The sequence below is a fragment of the Balaenoptera physalus genome (genome assembly GCF_965194825.1).
Source record: "Balaenoptera physalus genome assembly, chromosome: 4".
Classification (NCBI taxonomy): domain Eukaryota; kingdom Metazoa; phylum Chordata; class Mammalia; order Artiodactyla; family Balaenopteridae; genus Balaenoptera; species Balaenoptera physalus.
The window spans coordinates 14,351,013-14,361,849 of NC_138891.1; positions in this window are offsets into that span (position 1 = coordinate 14,351,013).

The following is a 10,837-nucleotide window of genomic DNA, read 5'->3' on the forward strand; positions in this document are numbered from 1 at the left end:
AAAAAGTGTCAGCATAGCATAGTGGTTAAAAGCACAGATTCTAGAGCCAGGTAGCCTACTTTTGAATCTCAACTCTGCCATTTACTACTGTGTGACCTTGGGCAAGTTCCTTCACATCTCTGAGCTTTAGTCTCCCCATCTGTAAATGGGAATAATACTAGTACCCACCTCATAGGGTTGCTGTAAGTAACAAATAAATGGTATTTATTTTGACAATTCATTTGATTAAAAAATAGAAGCTTAATATTTAATGCATTTCCAATACAAACATATTTAAGCCTATTACAAAAAGGAAATGATAATATTAATTTATGAAAAAACCTTTTGACATACATTATTCTGTTATAAAAATATAATTAATAGAAATGAAGTATTATAAAATAAATTGATGCTACATAAAAATGACTAAAACTTGAGTAATAATAAAACATGTTGTAAAATAATTTTTGATCTTTTAAAAAAACAGTAGTCTTAAAAAACCAAAATGACAATCACATCATTATTGAAATTACAGAGTATTTTTTGGTAGAATTATGCAGTTGTTGGAAGCTCTGCTCTGTGAATATCAAGAAAGGGATTTAAAACTAGGACTTTTTTTTCTGACTTGTCTATCTTCAAATATACCATCTCTTAATCTCTTTTTTTTAAAGTTTTAAATTTAATTTTATTTATTTTTGTACATCAGGTTCTTATTAGTTATCCATTTTATACACATCAGTGTATACAACTCAATCCCAATCTCCCAATTCATCACAACACCACCCTCACCCCCTGCCACTTTCCCCCCTTGGTTTCCATACATTGTTCTCTACATCTGTGTCTCAATTTCTGCCCTGCAAACCGGTTCATCTGTACCATTTTTCTAAGTTCCACATATATGCATTAATATACGATATTTGTTTTTCTCTTTCTGTCTTACTTCACTCTGTATGACAGTCTCTAGATTCATCCATGTCTCTACAAATGACCCAATTTCGTTCCTTTTTATGGCAGAGTAATATTCCATTGTATATATGTACTGCATCTTCTTTATCCAGTCGTCTGTCAATGGACATTTAGTTTGCCTCCACGACCGGGCTATTGTAAATAGTGCTGCAATGAACATTGGGGTGCATGTGTCTTTTTGAATTATGGTTTTCTCTGGGTATACGCCCAGTAGTGGGATTGCTGGGTCATATGGTAATTTTGTTTTTAGTTTTTTAAGGAAACTCCATACTGTTCTCCATAGTGGTTGTATACATTTACATTCCCACCAACAGTGCAAGAGGGTTCCCTTTGTTGTTTATAGATTTTCTGATGATGCCCATTCTAACTGGTGTGAGTTGATACCTCATTGTAGTTTTGATTTGCATTTCTCTAATAATTAGTGATGTTGAGCAGCTTTTCATGTGCTCCTTGGCCATCTGTATGTCTTTGGAGAAATGTCTATTTAGGTCTTCTGCCCATTTTTGTTTTTAATTTTTTTTATTATTATATTTTTAACATCTTTACTGGAGTATAATTGCTTTACAATGGTGTGTTAGTTTCTGCTTTATAACAAAGTGAATCAGCTATACATATACATATATCCCCATATCTCTTCCCTCTTGCGTCTCCCTCCCTGCCACCCTCCCTATCCCACCAGTCTAGGTGGTCACAAAGCACCGAGCTGATCTCCCCGTGCTATGCGGCTGCTTCCTACTAGCTATCTATTTTACATTTGGTAGTGTATATATGTACATGCCACTCTCTCACTTTGTCCCAGCTTACCCTTCCCCCTCCTCATGTCCTCAAGTCCATCCTCTAGTAGGTCTGTGTCTTTATTCCCGTCTTGCCACTAGGTTCTTCATGACCTTTTTTTTTTTTCTTCCTTAGATTCCATATATATGTGTTAGCATAGTGTATTTGTTTTTCTCTCTCTGACTTACTTCACTCTGTATGACAGACTCTAACTCCATCCACCTCATTACAAATACCTCGATTTCATTTCTTTTTATGGCTGAGTAATATTCCATTGTATATATGTGCCACATCTTTTTTTTTGTTGTTCATTAATAAAATTTCAAAGATTTTATTTGCCTTCTAGCTATTATTTTTTTTTAAACATCTTTATTAAAGTATAGTTGCCTTACAATGGTGTGTAAGCTTCTGCTTTATAACAAAGTGAATCAGTTATACATATACAATATGTTCCCATTTCTCTTCCCTCTTGCATCTCCCTCCCTCCCACCCTCCCCATCCCACCCCTCTAGGTGGTCACAAAGCACCGAGCTGATCTCCCTGTGCTATGCGGCTGCTTCCCACTAGTTATCTGTTTTACATTTGGTAGTGTATATATGTCCATGATACTCTCTTACCCTGTCATATCTCACCCCACCCCCTCCCCATATCCTCAAGTCCATTCTCTAGTAGGTCTGTGTCTTTATTCCTGTCTTGCCACTAGGTTCTTCATGGCCTTTTTTTTTTTTTCATTAGATTCCGTATATATGTGTTAGCATACTGTATTTGTTTTTCTCTTTCTGACTTACTTCACTCTGTATGACAGACTCTAACTCCATCCACCTCATTACAAATACCTCCATTTCATTTCTTTTTATGGCTGAGTAATATTCCGTTGTATATATGTGCCACATCTTTATCCATTCATCTGTCGATGGACATTTAGGTTGCTTCCATGTCCTGGCTATTGTAAATAGAGCTGCAATGAACATTTTGGTACATGTCTCTTTTTGAACTATGGTTTTCTCAGGGTATATGCCCAGTAGTGGGATTGCTGGGACGTATGGTAGTTCTATTTTTAGTTTTTTAAGGAACCTCCATACTGTTCTCCATAGTGGCTGTATCAATTTACATTCCCAGCAACAGTGCAAGAGGGTTCCCTTTCCTCCACACCCTCTCCAGCATTTATTGTTTGTAGATTTTTTGATGATGGCCATTCTGACCAGTGTGAGATGATATCTCATTGTAGTTTTGATTTGCATTTCTCTAATGATTAATGATGTTGAGCGTTCTTTCATGTGTCTGTTGGCAATCTGTATATCTTCTTTGGAGAAATGTCTATTTAGGTCTTCTGCCCATTTTTGGATTGGGTTGTTTGTTTTTTTGTTATTGAGCTGCATGAGCTGCTTGTAGATCTTGGAGATTAATCCTTTGTCAGTTGCTTCATTTGCAAATATTCTCTCCCATTCTGAGGGTTGTCTTTTGGTCTTTTTTATGGTTTTGTTTGCTGTGCAAAAGCTTTTAAGTTTCATTAGGTCCCATTTGTTTATTTGTGTTTTTATTTCCATTTCTCTAGGAGCTGGGTCAAAAAGAATCTTGCTGTGATTTATGTCATAGAGTGTTCTGCCTATGTTTTCCTCTAAGAGTCGATAGTGTCTGGCCTTACATTTAGGTCTTTAATCCATTTTGAGTTTGTTTTTGTGTATGGTGTCAGGGAGTGTTCTAATTTCATACTTTTACATGTATCTGTCCAATTTTCCCAGCACCACTTATTGAAGAGGCTGTCTTTTCTCCACTGTATATGCTTGCCTCCTTTATCAAAGATAAGGTGACCATATGTGCGTGGGTTTATCTGTGGGCTTTCTATCCTGTTCCATTGATCTATATTTCTGTTTTTGTGCCAGTACCAAACTGTCTTGATTACTGTAGCTTTGTAATATAGTCTGATGTCAGGGAGTCTGATTCCTCCAGCTCCATGTTTCGTTCTCAAGATTGCTTTGGCTATTCGGGGTCTTTTGTGTTTCCATACAAATTGTGAAATCTTTTGTTCTAGTTCTGTGAAAAATGCCAGTGGTAGTTTGATAGGGATTGCATTGAATCTGTAGATTGCTTTGGGTAGTAGAGTCATTTTCACAATGTTGATTCTTCCAATCCAAGAACATGGTATATCTCTCCATCTATTTGTATCATCTTTAATTTCTTTCATCAGTGTCTTATAATTTTCTGCATACTGGTCTTTTGTCTCCTTAGGTAGGTTTATTCCTACATATTTTATTCTTTTTGTTGCAATGGTATACGGGAGGGTTTTCTTAATTTCACTTTCAGATTTTTCATCATTAGTGTACAGGAATGCAAGAGATTTCTGTGCATTAATTTTGTATCCTGCTACTTTACCAAATTCATTGATTAGCTCTAGGAGTTTTCTGGTAGCATCTTTAGGATTCTCTATGTATAGTATCATGTCATCTGCAAACAGTGACAGCTTTACTTCTTGTTTTCCGATTTGGATTCCTTTTATTTCTTTTCCTTCTCTGACTGCTGTGGCTAACACTTCCAAAACTATGTTGAATAATAGTGGTGAGAGTGGGCAACCTTGTCTTGTTCCTGATCTTAGTGGAAATGGTTTCAATTTTTCACCATTGAGGACAATGTTGGCTGTGGGTTTGTCATATATGGCCTTTATTATGTTGAGGAAAGTTCCCTCTATGCCTACTTTCTGCAGGGCTTTTATCATAAATGGGTGTTGAATTTTGTCGTAAGCTTTCTCTGCATCTATTGAGATGATCACATAGTTATTCTCCTTCAATTTGTTAATATGGTGTATCACTTTGTGACATCTTTGTCTGGTTTTGGTATCAGGGTGATGGTGGCCTCGTAGAATAAGTTTGGGAGTGCTCCTCCTTCTGCAATATTTTGGAAGAGTTTGAGAAGGATAGGTGTTAGCTCTTCTCTAAATGTTTGATAGAATTCGCCTGTGAAGCCATCTGGTCCTGGGCTTTTGTTTGTTGGAAGATTTTTCATCACAGTTTCAATTTCAGTGCTTGTGATTGGTCTGTTCCTATTTTCTATTTCTTCGTGGTTCAGTCTCGGCAGGTTGTGCATTTCTAAGAATCTGTCCATTTCTTCCAGGTTGTCCATTTTATTGGCATAGAGTTGCTTGTAGTAATCTCTCATGATCCTTTGTATTTCTGCAGTGTCAGTGGTTACCTCTCCTTTTTCATTTCTAATTCTATTGATTTGAGTCTTTTCCCTTTTTCTCTTGATAAGTCTGGCTAATGGTTTATCAATTTTGTTTATCTTCTCAAAGAACCAGCTTTTAGTTTCATTGATTTTTCTATTGTTTCCTTCATTTCTTTTTCATTTATTTCTGATCTGATCTTTATGATTTCTTTCCTTCTGCTATCTTTGGGGTTTTTTTGTTCTTCTTTCTCTAATTGCTTCAGGTGCAAGGTTACATTGTTTATTCGAGATGTTTCCTGTTTCTTGAGGTAGACTTGTATTGCTATAAACTTCCCTCTTAGCACTGTTTTTGCTGCGTCCCATAGGTTTTGGGTCGTCGTGTCTCCATTGTCATTTGTTTCTAGGTATTTATTGATTTCCCCTTTGATTTCTTCAATTATCACTTCGTTATTAAGTAATGTATTGTGTAGCCTCCATGTGTTTGTATTTTTTACAGATCTTTTCCTGTAATTGATATCTAGTCTCATAGCCTTGTGGTCGGAAAAGATAATTGATACGATTTCAATTTTCTTAAATTTACCAAGGCTTGATTTGTGACCCAAGATATGATCTATCCTGGAGAATGTTCCATGAGCACTTGAGAAGAATGTCCATTCTGTTGTTTTTGGATGGAATGTCCTATAAATATCAATTAAGTCCATCTTGTTTAATGTAACATTTAAAGCTTGTGTTTCCTTATTTATTTTCATTTTGGATGATCTGTCCTTGGTGAAAGTGGGGTGTTAAAGTCCCCTACTGTAATTGTGTTACTGTCGATTTCCCCTTTTATGGCTGTTAGTATTTGCCTTATGTATTGAGGTGCTCCTATGTTGGGTGCATAAATATTTACAATTGTTATACCTTCTTCTTGGATCGATCCCTTGATCATTATATAGTGTCCTTCTTCGTCTCTTGTAATAGTCTTTATTTTAAAGTCTATTTTGTCTGATAGGAGAATTGCTACTCCAGCTTTCTTTTGATTTCCATTTTCATGGAGTATCTGTTTCCATCCCCTCACTTTCAGTCTGTATGTGTCCCTAGGTCTGAAGTCGGTCTCTTGTATACAGCATATATATGGGTCTTGTTTTTGTATCCATTCAGCCAGAATGTGTCTTTTGGTGGGAGCATTTAATCCATTTACATTTAAGGTTATTATCGATATGTATGTTCCTATTCCCATTTTCTTAAATATTTTGGGTTTGTTATTGTAGGTGTTTTCCTTCTCTTGTGTTTCTTGCCTAGAGAAGTTCCTTTAGCATTTGTTGTAAAGCTGGTTTGGTGGTGCTGAACTCTCTCAGCTTCTGCTTGTCTGTAAATGTTTTAATTTCTCCATCAAATCTGAATGAGATCCTTGCTGGGTAGAGTAATCTTGGTTGTAGGTTTTTCTCCTTCATCACCTTAAGTATATCCTGCCACTCCCTTCTGGCTTGCAGAATTTCTGCTGAAAGATCAGCTGTTAACCTTATGGGGATTCCCTTGTGTGTTATTTGTTGTTTTTCCTTGCTACTTTTAATGTTTTCTTTATATTTAATTTTTGATACTTTGATTAACATGTGTCTTGGCGTGTTTCTCCTTGGATTTATCCTGTATGGGACTCTCTGTTCTTCCAGGACTTGATTAACTATTTCCTTTTCCATATTAGGGAAGTTTTCAACTATAATCTCTTCAAATATATTCTCAGTCCCTTTCTTTTTCTCTTCTTCTGGGACCCCTATAATTCAAATGTTGGTGCGTTTAATGTTGTCCCAGAGGTCTCTGAGACTGTCCTCAGTTCTTTTCATTTTTTTCCCCTTTATTCTTCTCTGCAGTAGTTATTTCCACTATTTTATCTTCCAGGTCACTTATCCGTTCTTCTGCCTCAGTTATTCTGCTATTGATCCTGTCTAGAGTATTTTAAATTTCATTTATTCTGTTATTCATCGTTGCTTGGTTCCTCTTTAGTTCTTCTACGTCCTTGTTAAATGTTTCTTGCATTTTGTCTATTCTATTACCAAGATTTTGGATCATCTTTATTATCATTATTCTGAATTCTTTTTCAGGTAGACTGCCTATTTCCTCTTCATTTGCTAAGTCTGTTGTGTTTTGTCCCTGCTCCTTCATCTGCTGTGTGTTTTTCTGTCTTCTCATTTTGCTTATCTTACTGTGTTTGGGGTCTCCTTTTCACAGGCTGCAGGTTCATAGTTCCCGTTGTTTTTGGTATCTGTCCCCAGTGGCTAAGGTTGGTTCAGTGGGTTGTGTAGGCTTCCTGGTGGAGGGGACTAGTGCCTGTGTTCTGGTGGATGAGGCTGGATCTTGTCTTTCTGATGGGCACGTCCACATCTGGTTGTTTGTTTTGGGGTGTCTGTGGCCTTATTATGATTTTAGGCAGCATCTCTGCTAATGGATGGGGCTGTGTTCTTGTCTTGCTAGTTGTTTGGCATAGGGTGTCCAGCACTGTAGCTTGCTGGTCGTTGAGTGAAGCTGGGTCTTGATGTTGAGATGGAGATCTCTGAGAGATTTTTGCCGTTTGGTATTACGTGGAGCTGGGAGGTCTCTTGTGGAGCAGTGTCCTGAAGTTGATTCTCCCACCTCAGAGGCACATCCCTGACGCCTGGCTGGAGCACCAAGAGCCTTTCATCCACACGGCTCAGAATAAAACGGAGAAAAAATAGGAAGAAAGAGGATAACATAAAATAAAATAAAATAAAGTAAAGGTATTATAATAAAAAATAAGAAAAACATTATTAAGAAACAATTTATTAAGGAAAAAAATTTTTTAATTTTTTAAAAGAAATTTATTAATTTTTTGTAATAAAAATAAGAAAAAAATTCTTAAGAAGAAAATTTTTTTAGTTTTTTAAAATAGAAAATAAGGAAAAAATTATTAAGAAAAAAAATTTTTAAGTAAAAAAAAAAAAAAAAAAAAACGGACGGACCGAACCCTAGGACAAATGGTGAAAGCAAAGCTATACAGACAAAATCGCACCCAGAAGCATACACACATACACTCACAAAAAAAGGAAAAGGGAAAAATTAATATATCCTACTCCCAAAGTCCACCTTCTGAATTTGGGATGATTCGTTGTCTATTCAGGAATTCAACAGATGCAGGTACATCAAGTTGTTTGTGGAGATTTAATCCGCTGCTTCTGAGGCTGCTGGGAGATATTTCCCTTTCTCTTCTTTCTTCGTACAGCTCCCGGGGTTCAGCTTTGGATTTGGACCCGCCTCTGCTTGTAGGTCACCTGTGGGCATCTGTTCTTGGCTCACACAGGACGGTGTTAAAGGAGCAGCTGCTTCGGGGGCTCTGGCTCACTCAGGCCGGGGGGAGGAAGGGGTATGGATGCGGGGCGAGCCTGCGGTGGCAGAGGCCAGCGTGACATTGCAGCAGCCTGAGGCACACCGTGCATTCTCCCGGGGAAGTTGTCCCTGGATCACAGGACACTGGCAGTGGCAGGCTGCACAGGCTGCCAGGAGGGGCGGTGTGGATAGTGACCTGTGCTCACACACAGGCTTCTTGGTGGTGGCAGCAGCATCCTTAGCATCTCATGCTCGTCTCTGGGATCCGCGCTGATAGCTGCAGCTCACGCCCGTCTCTGGAGCTCGTTTAGGCGGCGCTCTGAATCCCCTCTCCTTGCGCACCAGGAAACAAAGAGGCAAGAAAAAGTCTCTTGCCTCTTCGGCAGCTGCAGACTTTTTCCCTGACTCCCTCCCGGCTAGCTGTGGTGCACTAACCCCTTCAGGCTGTGTTCACGCAGCCAACCCCAGTCCTCTGCCTGCAATCCAACCGAAGCCCGAGCCTCAGCTCCCAGCCCCCGCCTGCCCCAGCGGGTGAGCAGACAGGCCTCTTGGGCTGGTGAGTGCTGCTCGACACGGATCCTCTGTGCGGGAATCTCTCCGCTTTGCCCTCCGCACCCCTGTGGCTGTGCTCTCCTCTGTGGCTCCGAAGCTCCCCCCTCTGCCACCCGCAGTCTCTGCCCGTGAAGGGCCTTCCTAGTGTGTGGAAACCTTTCCTCCTTCACGGCTCCCTCCCACTGGTGCAGGTCCCGTCCCTATTCTTTTGTCTCTCTTTTTTCTTTTTTCTTTTGCCCTACCCAAGTACGTGGGGAGTTTCTTGCCTTTTGGGAGGTCTGAGTTCTTCTGCCAGCATTCAGTGGGTGTTCTGTAGGAGCAGTTCCACGTGTAGATGTATTTCTAATGTATCTGTGGGAAGGAAGGTGATCTCTGTGTCTTACTCTTCCACCATCTTGCCCAGACCCCCCTTCCATAGAGTTTTTAAAAAATCATATCTTTTAATATTTCAAAATAGGACATGGTCAGACCTCAATGATCCCAAATTGTACATGTTATATACCAGACAGAAGAAAACAGATAGTTTTCACTTTTCCCATGATTACCTATATGTATAGGGATCTGTTGTTTGAAGCCCTATTTGTTTAACAGAGTCATCCAAACTCAGTGAGCTGAGAGGGCCAGGGTCGTAGGAAAGCCTTCAAATATATATCTGGTTATGCATGATCATTCTCCCTGGGAGAAATGGGCAAAGTGTGGCAGATTTGAATTTTTCTGAGGTCATTTCTAATTCTAATATTAGACCTCAGTGTGATTGATAATATAACATCAGTTGTAGCCTCTTGACAATTATTCTCCTTAGGCTCATTTTTCCCCTATGCGAAACCCAAATCATTTTACAAATTTTCACTTGCCAAGTAGACAAAAATCCTCATTTACAAGGCAAGTGTAAGAGAGCAAGGCAAGTGCAAATGGCATTTAGATGAGGCTGGAAAGGGGGGATGCTCTTTTTTATTTAATATTTTTAGTTTCCACCTGTTCTTCTCAGATGTATTTTTACTTTAGTCTTTAGTTGTCTCTCTTGCTGAATGCCCTTTCCTACTCAATTCTTTTGAATTTCTGATTGGAGGAGTTTCTATAGCTCTTCAAGCAAGTTTAAACTGAAAATTCTTGTGCTTTAATATCCAAAGCAGTAGAATCTATCACCCCCCTGTCACTTATCTCATGTTTTGTGACCTTTGACAATAGACTGCAAACACCTCAAAGGCAGGGATAGAGGCTGATTCACATTTGTATCCCTAGGGTTGAGCTCAATGCTTGGCAATTGGAGATACACTATAAGGCTGTTTGAACAAAAGAATAAATGCATGAATGACCATTTCATTCTAGTCCACCCCATTAGACATTTCTGAGGTCCATGGAGAAGGTGTAGGAATGGGAAGCTAGTGGAGATGAAAAGAGGAAGGCAGGGAGGGTATTTGTAAGAATGTTAATGATGAAAATCCTTGGTTGCACTTATGTTAGAAAATGGGAATAAAATATAGCTCATATAGACAGACCTTATACAATGTACTGGTTGTATCACATCTCAGGAACATCCTTTGTGACATTGTGTGATCCCACCTATCTCTCTTTAGAACATTTGTCTCTGTGCTCATAACATTGAGTTGTTACAAATTCTGAAGGTCACAGTCTTTGTGAGAAAAAAGACCTGAGAGTTCAGATACACCAACAGGTTGGCAAAAAAGAAGCACTTAACACAACTGAGAATCCTTTTATGCGTCATGGTATTTATCTACACATTTTCATTTAATATTGTTAATATCTCAACAAGGTTAATATTATCCCTTTTTTGAGGTGAGAAAATAGAGGTTCAAATAGATTTCATGTTTCAGGGAAGCTATGAGAACTATGGAAGCTCTTGGAAACTTGCCACCAAAGTACTAGAGTCTGGCTAACATCTTTGGCAGTTTTCTTTCCCTTAGTACCATGAAGTACTTTAATGAGCACCTCTGTGTGTGTGGGTTTGTGTGTGTAAGTGTACAATTGTATGATTCTTAAAATTATCATACAGTAAAATTGGCTTTTTTCTCTTTGGTGTACAATTCTATGAATTTTAACATATGTATAGTTTTGTGTTATGCCTACC